A 16,279-nucleotide genomic window follows, 5' to 3' on the forward strand; every position below is an offset into this window, starting at 1 on the left:
AATTGCAAAATCAGAAACTCAAACGCATCAAACTGATGGATAATAACTGTCATATTCCTGACTTTGTACAGGCATTGTCTTATGAAAAAAATGGAGGATAAAACCTGGGTTTTAAGCTAGCAACACTTCTCACTTGTATGACAGTCGCATCAAATTTCGTTATATTGACAACGATATGCGAACAAAACAAACACACATAATAGGTTAAAATGTCAAAATTAGGGGTACAGCAGTCAGCATTGTGTTATAATCTTTATCACTATACAAACAAAGAAATATGTAACAAAGAAGCACAAACAGGCATATAGACAAAGAAACTAAAAGACAAGAATACAAAAATGTATAATAGAACAATAACACAATGACAGGATGTAAAAGTACAAAGCCTCGTCATATGTATCAAAGAAACAGAAAAAGGCATTTAGACAAAGTACATAAGCAACAATGGGTCAATCTCATGAGCGTTGGTTCATTCATTAGGACGTCGATGATATGTCAAGGTCAAAAGTATTAAGGACATAGCAATTAACTAATTATTTCCCGGGCTTTTATTTCCTATCATGATTTCCTTGATAAAGGGTTGCTGCTCACAAGGAAGCTATTAAACCAAAAGATCCAAATGATGAATTTGATATCAGCCTTTCGTAAATTTTATGGCCGCCATCACGAGTTGGTTGACCTTAAGGAATATCCGTTGCACATATGATACTGCATATGTTCAGTATGTCGTAACTACAATCATGAATGTGACCTGCAGAATTAGACTATTTACCGGGTATGTAATAACATGAGAAACACAACAAGTGCAAAATGTAGAGCAAGATCTTGTTACCATTCCGGAGCACCTGAGATCACCCCCATGTTTGTGTGGGGTTTTTGAGACTTACATGTAGTTTTCTATGTTGTGTCTTTTGTACTATTATTTTTCTGTTTGTCTTTTTCTTTTTCAGCCGTGGCGTTGTCAGTTTAGTTTCAATCTATGAGTTTGAATGTCCCTCTGGTATTGTTCGCCCCTCTTTTACTTGACGTCACGAAGTCGTGATAAGCAATTGTAAAACAGAGCTTAGCTGAGTGATACAAGATGTGGTAAAACACCGATAACATCCCATTTGCTACTTGAATTGATATTGTATTTTGTTTTAAAATGTGTGAATTCTTCCTTTGTATATTTTCTCATACAAAGAGTTCTATGTATAAACACCCTACTAAAGTCAAAACGTTGGTCAGTTTCACAAACATAAAAATAGGATAGTACGCACATCTCTATTCACGCATCATCCTTTTAGTACGAGACATTTTTTCAGATTTGCTTAATCCTGTTAAACGCATCAATGTTTGAAGCCTTCTATTCATATTTTCAAATCACGACCAGAGACGCATAGTAAATGTCATAACCCGTGATGGCAGAAATTGATGAAATATCTACCAATAGATTTGCTTAGTCCTGTAACATGCATCAATGGTCAATTTCTAGGCTTATTACCATTTCACGATCAGTTATCGATTAATATACTTCATTAATGAAACACCTATAATTGTAAAGCCACAGATGTTGATATCTTTGTTGATCATTCTGAAAGTTTGGATCATATTATATGCAGAATATTCCATGGGACATTAAAAACGTTTGCTTTTTTTTTTATTCAACAACAATATATTACATGCTGTTAACAGATTTCTTCACTGGTACAGCTATTTCAGTGGAGATCAATGTATGTTAGTACCTTAAGACCAGGGTATCTTCAGGTATACATATTTATAATTTTGTTAGTTTATATATTATTTGTCATTAATACATTGTTTATCATTAGTACATTATTTATCTTTAATACATTATTTCTCTATATTTTAACTATTATCACTCTGAATATGAACTTTATATATATATATATATATATTGTTACTATCTGATAGATGTTGAGGATAAAACAGAATAACGGGTTATTTAAGCGTGTTCCGAATTTGGTTTGTGGTTTAATGTATTTCTCTGTTGTCCGGTATAACGGTTATTCATGTTGTTTTTTTGTGTGGATTAATTGCTTTCACCACGTGTTTGCCAAATATAAACGAATTAGCCACGGAAGGTATGTTTACATAAAAATCTTGTTCTCATATAGTAAGCATAATTTGTATATCTTCCGTATAATCTAAAGTTACAGTATATAAATTTGGGGAAGAAATAAGAGGTACTTTCACTTTCAAAACTTATTGAAATAATTTGAAAAATAAAAAAATCATCTATCAAACAATCAAAGTACATGGAGTTCTGTAAAATACACATATTATAACAATATTGACAATAATATAACAATGTTGTCAAATATAAGAATATATCTTTTCTAGTATCCCTTTTCCTTCAATATTAATATATTTATTTTGTAATAATAATCCTTTTTTAAATTCTGAATAAAAAAAGATTATAAAGATTGATATTTTTTGTCCTATATTCTAACAGATAGTGTATTTTGTGTATAGTGAACACAATAACTGTAAGTAAAAAGTGTATTTCATAATAATTTTCATCATTAATTTTATATCCCCAGATTAAATTTTGTTCAGTGAAAATGTGTCTACCAATTTTAGCTATTTCAAATATCTTATATATTTCCCCCAAAACTCATCTAAAAAATGGCACGTTACAAAAAAATGTTCATAGTCTTCTGTAACATTACAAAAATTACAAGTAGAGTTATGGCTTATTTTCCATAGTTTTAACAAAACTTTGTTTGGAAGAATAAAGTGTAATAGTTTACATCTGCACATTTTCAGTTTATTATCTTTTAAATAGTTATGAATAAATGTTTGCATATATTGAGATTTAATTTGTATGGTTTCACATTTTTATATTCTATTCCACTTATGATACCCTATTGGAACTTCTTTATCATATTCTGTTAAAATTGTATAAATTTTCTTCGAATCTAATTTTTCTAGTTGATGTTTGCAATTATTTTTATCACTTATATATAGTGAGTTATTTGTTAAAACACTAGTTTTTATTGAACTTTCTTCATTTAATAATTTTAACCATTCTTTTGGAATTGCTTTTCTTAATTTTGGAAATTCAGCTATCCAATTTGATTTATTTTTTAGTTTTAAACTTATAAATTCTTCTGAAAAGACTCCATTTTCATCAATAATATCATTTATATGAATGATATTGCTGTCTATCCAATTTTGGAAAAGAAGTGTTTTCTTTTGAAATTTGATCAATTGATTTCCCCAAATGACTTCTTGGCGGATAAGTCTGTAATTATTTGGATTTTTAGTTTTATTTTTTTTTATTTTTTAACCATACTTTAATCATATCAAGATAAAATTCTGGTAGCTCCTTAGTACCTGGTAGAGAGTATATATTATTAGTATTCATTCTTAAGATAAGTAGATTGCTACCAAATTTATTTAGATAAAATTTTGGTATAACCATCCAATTAAGAAATTTATCAGCAGTTAATCTGTGTATCCAACCTTTCTTAATAGATTCTATATATTTATCTATATTTACCATTTTTAATCCGTCATCTAGTTGGTTGTAGCTTAATGCAGTGCTTTTTACTTTTTCTGTCTTATTGTTCCATAGAAATTCATATATAATTTTTTAAATTTATCTAAATACTCTTTGTCCAAGGTTGAGACTGTAGCCAAATAAGTGATTATAGGAATAACTAAAGATTTAATAACTGTTATTCTTCCTATCATGGTTAAGTTTCTTTTTTCCAGTTAGATATAATTTTTACAGACTTTTCTAGCTGTTTATCAAAATTTAGTTTTTGACACTCTTCTTTGTTATGCCCAAAATATATTCCCAGACTTTTAACTGGTTTATCTGTAAGGTTAATATTTTCATATTTTTCTTTACAATGTTTTTGTTTCCCTAGCCAAATACCCTCTGTTAAATCTGTTAAGTTTTAATCCTGACAGTGAACCAAATTTTTCAATCATGTTAAGAGCTTTTGAAATATCTTGTTTTGATTTGAGAAAAGAGTGGTGTCATCTGCTAGCTGACTTATTTTTAAAGTGTGGGTTTTTCCATCTATCTTGATTTCAAATCCTTTAAGGTTATGGTCTTGCTTAATTTTACAAGCAAGAATCTCCACAGCAATAACAAAAATTATCGCACTGCACGGGCAGCATTGACGTAATCCACGATATATACTCATGGGTTATGAAATCCACCCATTGTTTAACACTGAACTTTTTATGTCAATATATAAAAGTTTTATCCATCTCATCATAGAATTTTTAAATCCAAATTTTTGTAAAGCAAAGAACATAAAATCCCACTCTAATGAATCGAATGCTTTTGAAAAATCTGACAATAGGAAAGCACCCTCTATATTAAATTTGTCTGCATAATCTATGACATCTTGAATTTGTCTAATATTATATCGATGAGCTTTAGCATATATTGGAGCCTTAAAAACAACAGATACATTTGTTTCTTAAAAACATTAAATTAAAAAGCTGAAATTGATCAAAACGTATAAAATGAATCATTGTAAAAGTCAAAACTATTAAAATTTGCCTCCTTAAATCCTCCCCAACTAACAGTCAACCAGCAGTTGTATCGGCAGTAAAGATGGGAAAAACGCTGCACTCGAAGTTCATTTCATGATTTACGATCACAAAATATGCTTATGGTTAATATTAGGATATATTGAGATGTATAAATAAACCTAAATTATATATACAAACGGGGTCTAAAAGGGATAACTTAGACTAGGTACATGGGAAAGCAATCATGAAATAATCTCATGATGTACAACACCAGACCTAGAACAAACAGCCCTCAACAGAATTCAAATTCTTACAAAACAAAGATTTGTTGAAGCTGATTCAATTATACCTTCTGAAGATAACATCTCTAGCCGCGTACGTAAGGTGGTAAGGCCAGATTTATTGATTTGTGTGAAATAGAAAAGATCTCAGATCAACACCGAAATATCAATCGTTTCATAACCATGGAATAGATTGTTTTGCTGTATATATTTTCAGAATTTCACAAAATAAACAAATATATTAGTTTAATATATAATGATCTGCAAGATTATTCACAAAGCATACATTAACTAATGGATAGGTTAACTTAACGGAGACGTTAACGGGTATTTATCTAAAATTTACCACAACAGGGACGATTTTGCTTTCCATATTGTTAACAAACGGAATATCCTATCCTAATTTAACGGTGATTTGTTTGCTGAGCCCAGATATTTACTATGTCTAAAATTACTAAGTCAGGAATATGACAAGTGTTTTCTATTTGACGTGTTTGAGCTTTTATTTTGCCAATTTTTAATGGACTTTCCTTTTCGAATTTTGTTATTTTACTTTTTAGATACAATCCGGGTAAACCTATCAATCCTTTAAATAGCGTATTCTAAAAGGTTACCAATTCAACACTGATATTAGATCTTTGAATATTGTTTTTATCGGTATATATATTGATTTTTGACATCAGTAAATTAAAACCATACTAAATATGATTGCTATGATTTCACGGTATTAGAATCTGTCGATACTTATATTTTGGCATTGCATAATATCATGTTTTTCTCTGACTGTTAATGACGTCTTTACACTAAATCTATTAGATGTTGGATGTGTACTGATTGATATTATAGTCTTAGATACAAAATTTTTTTGTAAGATGTTATTGGCTTTGAACTAGCTGTCCGTAACTGCGAGTACTATCAGGTCTGAACTTTGTATCTTTTGTGTTGTGATGAATGTATAAATACCCTGCCTTGTCCGGTCTGTTTTTGTTTGATGTTATTTTTGTTGCTGTATATCGATCTGACGAGTTAAGGTTGTATGGGAGTGTAAATTAAAAATGATAGAATTTGTTCATACTTTGCCAAAACGTAGTATAAGTTGTGATATAATTAAAGATCTAATAAAAATGATCGGTCACCGAGCTTTTTCTCAAGCTATATATAGCTACAGGTTGTGAAAAAATTACACATTTTGTATGGATGATAGAATTGCAAAATAAAATACGAGAAGATAGCTTTTTTAGAAAATGCTTTCAGAATATCAAAAGAAAAGATAGGGTCACCGTACGTTTTTTTCCTGATAAAACATAAAATAGCAAATAAAATGTCCTGTAGATTCCTTTAGAAAATGTACAATTTTCAGAGTAACCTCCCCTTAATACGCCAAATTTAAAAAAATTGAAAATCAAGCAAAATAAATCTACGTATTGAAAACCTAGTTTATTTAGGCCCAACAAAAAGATGTAAAAACCTTTTTTGGGAAGAGGTCTTTAAAGCTTGGACAGATTTACAAAAATAAATTTATACCAAAAAATGAAGACGAGTTTGTATCAGATTCGCTCTGGAATAATGAAAATATTAAAATAGGAACAACATCTATTTTCTATAAAGACTGGGCAGATAAAGGGATCTTTTTGATAAATGATCTATTAAACGACGAGGGAAAACTAATGACTTTTTAACAATTCCAAAACATCTATGAAATCAAGTCAAACTTTCTTACTTATAATGGGGTAATTTCATCAATAAAATTATATAAAAAAGTTCTCAAGAAAGATATATCCATAAACAATCTTAATAAAACACAAGGACCAATTATTCCAAATAATATAAAAAAAAGGCTCGAAAGATATGTATAATGTTCTATTAGAAAAAAAAAACAGTACTAAACTTAACTGTGAAGACAAATGGTCGTTAACACTGAACAAAAATCTTGATTGGAAAACTGTGCATAGTATGTAGTTTTACTCCACAAAAAGCTCAAAACTTCAATGGTTCCAGTATAGAATAATACACTGAATCTTGGGCACAAATAAATTTTTATTTAAAATAAAAATAAAACAAAGCGATAAATGTACTTTCTGCAATGAATTTACCGAAGATCTTGAACACATATTTTGGACATGACATAAAATATCAAATCTGTGGATAAGACTCGGTGACTGGATTTATAACTAAACACAAATAATTATTCCGTTTAACATGGATATAATTTTATTCGGAAATTTAGGAAAAACAGAAAATAATAAAATAAAAAAATTAATAATACGATTATCAAAATTCTTTCTTTATAGAACAAAACTGTGTGAAAATCAAGTCAGTTTTGCAGGGCTGAAAAATTATCTAAAAGAAAATCTAATACAAGAAAAGAATATATTTTTTAAAACAAAGCTTCTTCACATTGCCAACCTCTACTGGGACCCCTGGCTTCCTTTACTAGAATAATTTACACTTAACAAATTAGCATTACCCTTTGTAATGTTACTGTGTATATTGTTTTAGACTTCTCCACACCACTATATATGTTATATTTAATATATTGTTATATGTTTGTTTATTGTCTTTTGTTCCTGTTTTCTGCTTAAAACCACATGTACGTTTTTTAATATCTATCTTTGCCAAATTTTAGTGATTCTTTTTTTCTAGTTTTTTTTTTTTTGTTTTTTGTTAAAACCGTTAGGCCGGGATAAGGTACCGGTACTTTCTGTAGCCAACTAACAAATGTGAAAGTTTTCAATAAAGTATGTAAAATTAAAAAAAAAAAAGTTTGAAAAAAATTAATAATTATAAGTTAAAATCTTATAAATTTGTTCTTTTAAATGAAAATTCACATTAGTTAATTACATACCTCATCAAATTTTGCTGACTTGATTGAAAATCTGGACCTTATGTGCTCTGTTATTTTACAATGCAAGATGGCAAAAGACACCCATACTACCTTAAGCCCTTTTCAACTGATTTTTATGAATAAATAAAAAAAAAAACAAAGAATATTGGGTATCCATTCATGACACAAATCAATACATGCACAACAAAAAACACACCAAAAACAAAGGAACAGCGCTTTTATAGCTGTCTTTATCCCAAAGTCACAGTGAGGCCTTCAACACGGAACCAAAATAACTCCCACCAAGACAAGTCAATAATGAAGGTCTTTGTATACACAAACAAGAATAGATTTTAATGGAAGCCAAAAACTTCTTTAAGGATTTATATTAAAAAAGATACAATAGAAAATGTTGATATCAATAAGGAAATTCCATATTTAGATGTTCCAAAGTTAACAAATGAAACAAGGGATACCCTTGAGGTCAATGAAAACTTGGAAATTGTAATAATTATGTTATTAATGGAGCAACATATGTTGTTAAACATATGTCTGCTTGACATCACAATAAAAAATGTATAAGGAAAATGAAAAAACTTCATGACGAGAAATTAGTATCTCGAGGATAAATCTAAGATGTTATCATATCGAAAATATGAAACCGGAACATTTATCAAATGTAACTCTATTTTTAACATTACAAACAGAATTATATACGGAAACTGACATAATATCATGCCAAAAAAATAATCAGTGTTTGTTGAAAACTCAGATATTATCATAAGATCTCCGAAAACAGGAAACCAAAAAATTAAACACAGTATTGGAATTTAAACATAACTACAAAATCTATGCGCTTTTAACAATGCAATGATGTTTGTACTTTAATGCCTAAGAATAACTGTTTGTCGAATTCAAATTGTATTGCATATTTATTCATCATTATTATGGAATTTGTATAGTTTAATTTTTAATGAAATTATTATTGCATTAAGAGAGCCTTATTGAACATTGGTATAATCCAAATGAGTTACTTTCTCTAAATAAAGATATTTTTATTGTTTTTATTATTATTATTATTATTTGTTATCATTTCATTGGTTGTAATGAATTACCGTGATTTTCAAGTGAAATAAAAGCCGATAATTTCACATGCGAAATAAACGTGGTTATTTTACTCCTCTGAAGTCATACAACAACAGTCGTTGTCAAGATGTTGTCGATGACATAGCATCAAGACAAATTGTTAATGTATAGAAAAAGATATATTTTCTTACATTTTCTACTTTAATTCAATTAAAAAGCCCTTTGCCAATGTAGTAAAAAGAATTACTAATCAAAGAATTCAAATATCGAAAAATTATCAACTCGTGACCGCTAGATGTATGATGAGGAAAATAGGCAAAGGCAATATGTTATGTTCAAAAGACATATTGTGCGTTTACAAACGTGAATTAGCATAACACTGGTTCACTGGATTAAAAATGAAAATGGCTAGAGGGATATTTTTAATAAATGTATTTCTTTGGATGTTAAAATATGAAATCCCTCTTTCAATAAAACTCATCACATATACCATAATTAAAATTTTGTACGCCAAACGCGCGTTTCATCTTCAAAAGACTCATCAGTTACACTCGAATCAAAAAGTAAAATAGGAACAAAAAGTAAGAAGACCACTGAAGATCCAAAATTCCTGGAGGTTTTGTCAAATACAGCTACGGTTATCTATTCTTTGGGTAGAAAATCATAAGTTTTTTCGAAAAATTCTGTTTTTGTAAACAGTCAATTTATAATTATGACCATATCAATGATACTTCATGTCAAAACAGAAGTGCTGACTACTGGACAGGTGATACCCTTGGGGAAGAAATACAAGTACATTCAAAGGGAATTTGAAATTTGATAAACGAATAAAATTGATGTTTTTTTTAACGTCTGCTCTGATAAGCATTTGAAAAATTAGATATATGATTGTTACTTCGATATGCATATACATGTCAGAAACACAAGCATTATGCCGAAAATTTGAAAGAGAACTATCCATATCTTATATTTAAGAGATGTAAAACTGAGGAAACCGCAGGAACACCAAACAGCGAGTTTCGATTTAACTGCAAAGGAAAGTAATCAATATTTCAAAGAATAATCTTAATTTCAGTTAAAATAAAGTGTCACACTTAAGAATCAACAACCCAAAAAAGCCAGGGAACTACTCCAGATGATACGTTTTCAACAAATTTTGTAGCAGTAACAAATCCGATCGGCAATAACCACGTGACAATTTCTAGCACTCAGTCAGCTATTGAGAGAGAGAAGACAATTATTAAAAGTATTCATTATAAACAAATGAATTAAGTAAAAAAAGGAAAATTAATTCAACGTTGATTAGTTTTGACTTCTATTTTATAATTTATCTGAACTTTTGTTCGAAACATATTGTGAATGTAGACAAATGTTTTAAGACCATGGCATGCATTGTATTTTATATAGGTTTGAAGGTAAACATTTGTACTGCGTTTATGCATTTTCTCTATAAAAAAAACCCAATATATTGCATGCTACATTTTTTATTGGTCTGGAAATTAACAATAAAGATGTCTTTTGAGTAATTAACTTTGAAAACGGATTGTATAGTGTTACGTAATGATCAAATTGACTTGCAAAATGTTATGTTTGACTTGTTCTGTATGTGAGGTTGTTTAATGTAGGATTTTTTTGTTTTCCAAATATTTTTCTCGAGACTACCTGATTGGTAGAATGAAATAACAATTACCCGAAAGTTTCATACAAGGTAAACGAATGTAGGTTAAACATTGAAATACCAAGATCAATTGTTTACACTGTATGTCGTATTAACGTTTGCCTTTTAATATTCTTCGAAAGGTAAAAATGTAATGATTTAATTCTGATTTTGTATAGAAACACAAGATTGTGTTTAGTTGGGTCCTTCTACCCGGAAAATGTTTTTGAAAATTATCATTCAATTGTAATATCTGCCTTTTACTTCTTCCACCTTTAACAATTCACGTTACCCTACAGTAGTAGTATTAACGTTTTTCTCACCACATAAATTATAAGACATGTGAAGAAAAAAGTCGGAGACAGCTACCAAACAAAACGAATAATCTAAATTGTTTCAATAGCATTCGTAAATAAAAATGTAAGGTTTCATTCACACCATTTATTGTTTATGGTTTTTAAGTAATTTAGAATTAGGGGATCTAGAGATCACATATATATGTTCAACTCAAAGCCGTCAAAATCGAATTTGACCTGTACTTTTAGGCTCATGACATTGTGTTAAATTCTTGAAAGATTTGCGAAGTGGTTATAATCATCTGTATATTGGACAATTCCAATATTTTTAGATAATTTAGGGAATACTTTTTTTTACACTTTTTATCTAATCCTAGCGACCGAGTCCGTGTACAGTCATCGATCATAACCGCACTTTCAATGATAACTATATCAAGATATCTGAAATTAAAGAATCTACAAATACGTCTGCCGTCCTGTTTTTCATGACTTTTGATAGAGATTTCAATGAGATTAACAAATGCTATTTATTGACATGGCATTGGACTTATATCAAAACATTTTGTTTCACATCAGCACAGTGAAACATTTGATTTATCTGAAAATTTAAAAGAGGAAAGGAAAGATAGTATTAATTAAAAATACAAAACAAACTTAAATTACAAATTTTGTTATGTATGCCCTATCCCTATATTGTCTGAAAATATTTATAAAGATATACATTGTACCCTTCTTCACTACATATTTGAATTAGATTTGCCAGGTTTGTTTTTTTCTATTTACATACTTCATCTCTAGGTATTTCCTACAACAAAATGGCATTTTGCACAAACTGTAGTTTTAAATACAAGAAGCTGATATATTATATTTATCATACATGACATTTCTATGTTTGGCAAAATATGATTTTAGTTGAGTTTTCTATCTAAATTTGTAACTTGTAGAAAATGGCAATGTCAGTTTAGCAGTAATTATTGTTGCTGTTGTTGGTTGGTGCTTTACGGTACTCTTTGCCATAACAACGTTCTATTTGTACAGACTGTATCGAAGGTATATATAAATTACATAACTATTAAATCTATAGTGAGCTATTCTCTCCTAGAAATCATTAGATTCCACACATTGTTTATTGAACAGTTTGCATCTATAAAGGTCAGTGAATATAATAACTTAGATTCAACATTTAACCCTTCCCTTCTGTACATTATCCAATCCTCAGAACTGTAAAAATGTGGTCAAACCCTTTTATTTAACTAAGTTATACGAGTAATATGATACCCGCGCTAATCAATATTCATTTCAGATAAATGGCTTTTTAAATATCTAAGTAGTAGCTTGTTTTTTGTTTTGTTTTGTTTAATATCATATCATTTGTTGACCATTGTAACTACTATGTATTATTATTGTGGCGAATTATTCATTTATCTTAAAATGTGCAACTGTAACTTGATATTGCATCAATTTCAATTTCAGAAGCAACAGACCACGACCAGCTATTGTTAGGGAAATAAATGCAAACAACTAGTATGATGATTTAAGCGCATCAAGACTTTCAACTAATTATAATTCCCACAATATGTCAACAGTTTAAGCTTAACAACATAAGCACATGCAACTTCAATGAAGTTACTAGAATAAGGCATTCGATTGATCATGCGATAGATAAACATATGTACAGGCCTGAGGAAATTTGTCATATATGAATTATCCATCAGTTATTTGTCACATCAATTGTACATACATTGATGATAATTTTACGTGAAATAAGTTTATACATGAGATTAACATTAGGGTTTCCGCATGAGATTCATCTAAATTTCATGTACATTTTCATTAATAACATTATATATATTCCCTATGAATGTCACGAGAATTCATTACCCGGTTTATATATAATTAAATACCTGGTCTCAAATCGTTTCGGGTTTTCATGATTTGTACTGTTTTCATTCCTGATTTTTTGTTTTGTTGCCCATGTCTGAACTGAAATATATTTGCACTGGAAAAAGTACAACTGATGAAAGTCTGCATCAGAACAGGATACGGTATACCGTTAATAATTCATCACACATAAATCTCCATACACGCTGAAAGAAAGGACAGGGGCTTTATTAGTGTTCCACATTTTCAGTAAACAGTCAGCCATTTAAAATCACTGTGTGTGTACGGTGGTCCATAGGATTGGTTTGGGTGAAGTTCTTTGCTTGATGACTCTACACTTAGATATATATTGATGCATGTGATATTAACAAATTACAGACTAAAGAGAAAGGTAACGACTACTGTAAAACAAAAGACGTAATATATCATCGTGAAATTAAAAAAATAATACAAACATTGAACACACATTTCTTAATCTGGTTAGTATTAATTGAAATGTTCTCATTAATGGAGTTATTGGTATACGTTTACCATGGAATACTTCAATGTGCGGACTATTATATAAAAGTATAGTTGATCATATGTCGATGTAATTTGGAATAATATACCATAAATATACGAAAAAAAGTTTGAAAAGAGAAGAAATTAATTGCTATAAATGCGATAATTGTTAAAAATAAAAGAAATAAAGATCTGATATTGCTTACATCACTTCATTTGAACTTTGGAGGATAGTTGTCTCATTGGCAATCATACCACATCTCCTCATTAATATATATTTCGTAATTTCCAAAGACTATATTTCACATCTAATAATAACAGTTCGTTAAAATAATGTCACTAGTGCTTTCATACCTTCTGGCAAGACGATTTAACAATGTCCTTGACGATATGTATTTAAATAAACGACTAAATGTCAGTTTAACTATATCCACTGATGTTGGAAAATGACAAATTCCGCAAGTCGCGTACAATGGGAAGCAACTTTCAATGTAACTGAATGATAAACACTTGCGCTACGTACTGATTCAATAGTACTCGCAGTTACTGATATAGTTACTTTAAAGCCCATTCAGGCTAAAAAAACATTATTTTTTCCCGGACTAAAAATACAATCAGTACACCGCGAATAATTTAGTGGAAATGCTCTATAAACATTCGGGAAGTCGATGGCCGCGTGGTCTTATTTTTATCTTAGATACATAATATGTTTATTAGCAGTTATTTGCTTTGAAATAGCTGTCATTAACTGCCAGTACTCTCACTTCTGTAATTTGTGTCTGTTTTGTTGTGAGGGATTTATAAATACTTTGCCACGTCCGGTCTATGCTTTTGATAGATATTTTCTCATCTTTGTATCGATCTGATGAGTAAAGCCTTTGCCAACTGATTTTTATATGTGTTCTTATGTTGTATCTCTACGCTCCTACGGTTGGCTCCTTCAACTGTGTTTAATCCCGCAAAACTCTATTTGTGCCTTTCCAAAGTCAGGAGCCTGTAATTGAGTTTGTCGTTTTTGTTGTTTCTCATATTTGTTTTGCGTTCATTGTTTTGAACATAAATCAGACCGTTCGTTTTCTCGTTAGAATTGTTTTATATTTGTCATTTGCCTTTTACAGATGACAATGCGTTATTGGTTTGGCTCATTACTGACAATTGGGAAGCTAAAATCATCTCTTTTGTCGTAAAGTTTTGTTTTCAACCGACCATCATTGTCAATTTCTAGCTGTAAGTCAAGATATGAATCAAACTTAACTGTATAAGTTGCATCCTTTATCTCAAGTTCGATGGGATAGTTGCGTTCAACATAGTCACCAAATTTTGAATTATTTAGTGAGAGAACATCATCTATATAGCGGAAAGTGAAGTTTAAGGATACTGCTTACTCCTTTTCTTTCTTCCTAAGATGTTGTCGTAAGACAATCCCGTTCTCTTTGATTCACGATTGTGACATATCACCGATTGAGACTTATTACCGATTTTGCACAAACCGTGAACAACTCGACGGTTGCCATATGTGGAGCAAATTTTGGTACCATTCCAGAGTATCTGAGATTATCTCCGGTTTTTTGGTGAGGTTTATGTTGCCCAGTCTTTAGTTTCCTACATAGTGGTGTGGGGAAAAAAGTAAAAAACAAAAATACCGAATTCCAAGGAAAATTCAAAACGGAAAGTCCCTTAACAATTGGCAAAATCAAAAGCTCAAACACATCAAACGACTGTAAAACAACTGCCATATTCCTGACTTGGTACAGGCATTTCCTTATGTAGAAAATGGTGGTTTAAACATGGTTGTTATAATCTCAATCACTATAAAAACAAACAAATATGTCAACAAAGAAAAACAAAATGGCATATAGACAAAGCACATACGCAAAAATGAAACACAAGATTACAAAAAAATGACCCCAGCACAACAACACAATGGCGGGATGTATAAATATCCAAACAGTAAACGTTTTAATATAATTTACAAAGACAAATAACAAACAAGATGTGGTATGAGAGCCAATGAGACAACTCTCCATCCAAGTCACAATTTGTAAAAGTAAACCATTATAGGTCAAAGTACGGCCTTCAACACGGAGCCTTGGCTCACATAACACGTAAATAAGATGTTAAACAACGTCAGTACCTAGAATCTATAAATCAAGACCATTTGGAGAATTGTGTGTCTTTTCGTTGTTTTTTTGTTTCATGTCGTGGCGTTGTCAGTTTTCTTCGATTTACTAGTTTTTAATGTCCCGTGGTATTTTCTCTTCTTTTATATTAGTGAACACGGACAACAAGAAAAGGTTACAAATGTGAAGGTAGATCGTGTTTTATTGTATCTGGGATGATTAAATAGCAGAAAAAGACTTCTTTTAAATGAAGAAATTGTGTGTGACGTATCTTATTATTACATTGTACGACTTATAGTCAACGTCATAATTGATTTGACTTTCAAACTATGTTTCTAATGCAATTGATGATTCTTGTGTCGACGAACCGCGCTTCTGCTGTAGCAAATATAAGTCTGGTATCGTTGATAAGCTTTTACTAACATTGGATTGATGCAACTGCTGGTGGACGTGTCGGCCCCGAGGGAATCACCAGCCCAGTAGTCAGCACTTCAGTGTTGACATATAATATCAATGATAAAGTCTTTTTTCTGTTTTGTATGATAGAAACACTTTTAATTTAATGTTTTTCTATTCCTAGATATAGTTGACCTTAGCCGGTGTTTTGAGGCAACTTTTCCCAAATGTTGGATTTCGGTGCTCTACAATTTTGTATATGATTCGGCCTTCTAATTGTTTTGTTTCGAAAGCCGCTGATGCGTCGTTTGTAGATGAAACGCGCGCTTGACGTAGCAAATTAAAAGCTTGTTATCTTTGATGAGTTTTTTTACAAATACAGAATACCTTTCTGTTTGGTACATTTTTGTTAGTCATATACGGGGAGATAACTCAGATAATTTTATTAAAAAAATCTTAAGTGAAAGGCATTTTTGAAATAAACATCATTCCTAAAACGTAAATACATAAGCATTACGGCATTGACTAAGTTCGGTTATGAATTTGTACTGACACAGCAGTGCGATATCCATACTATAACAGTACGGATCAAGTGTTTGCTGAAACAGAACTAAAATTTATCGACTCAATAACGAAAAGACAATGTTGAAAATATAAATTTTTAAAATAAGTATTTGCGGAAATACGAGTCAGTAAAACTGAAGCAACAGAATGTATAACATTGACCTTTCTATCATATT

The 16,279-nt window shown here is 30.3% G+C and overlaps 1 protein-coding gene across 1 annotated transcript in view; it reads left to right on the plus strand.

Annotated features, from left to right (window-relative positions):
* The window catches only part of LOC127725212 (uncharacterized), a 62,113-nt gene that overhangs the window by 27,406 nt on the left and 18,428 nt on the right, over nt 1-16,279 (plus strand). The gene's annotated exons all lie outside the window — the stretch shown is intronic.

Source organism: Mytilus californianus, unplaced genomic scaffold, assembly GCF_021869535.1.
Source record: "Mytilus californianus isolate M0D057914Y unplaced genomic scaffold, xbMytCali1.0.p SCAF_15, whole genome shotgun sequence".
NCBI lineage: Eukaryota > Metazoa > Mollusca > Bivalvia > Mytilida > Mytilidae > Mytilus > Mytilus californianus.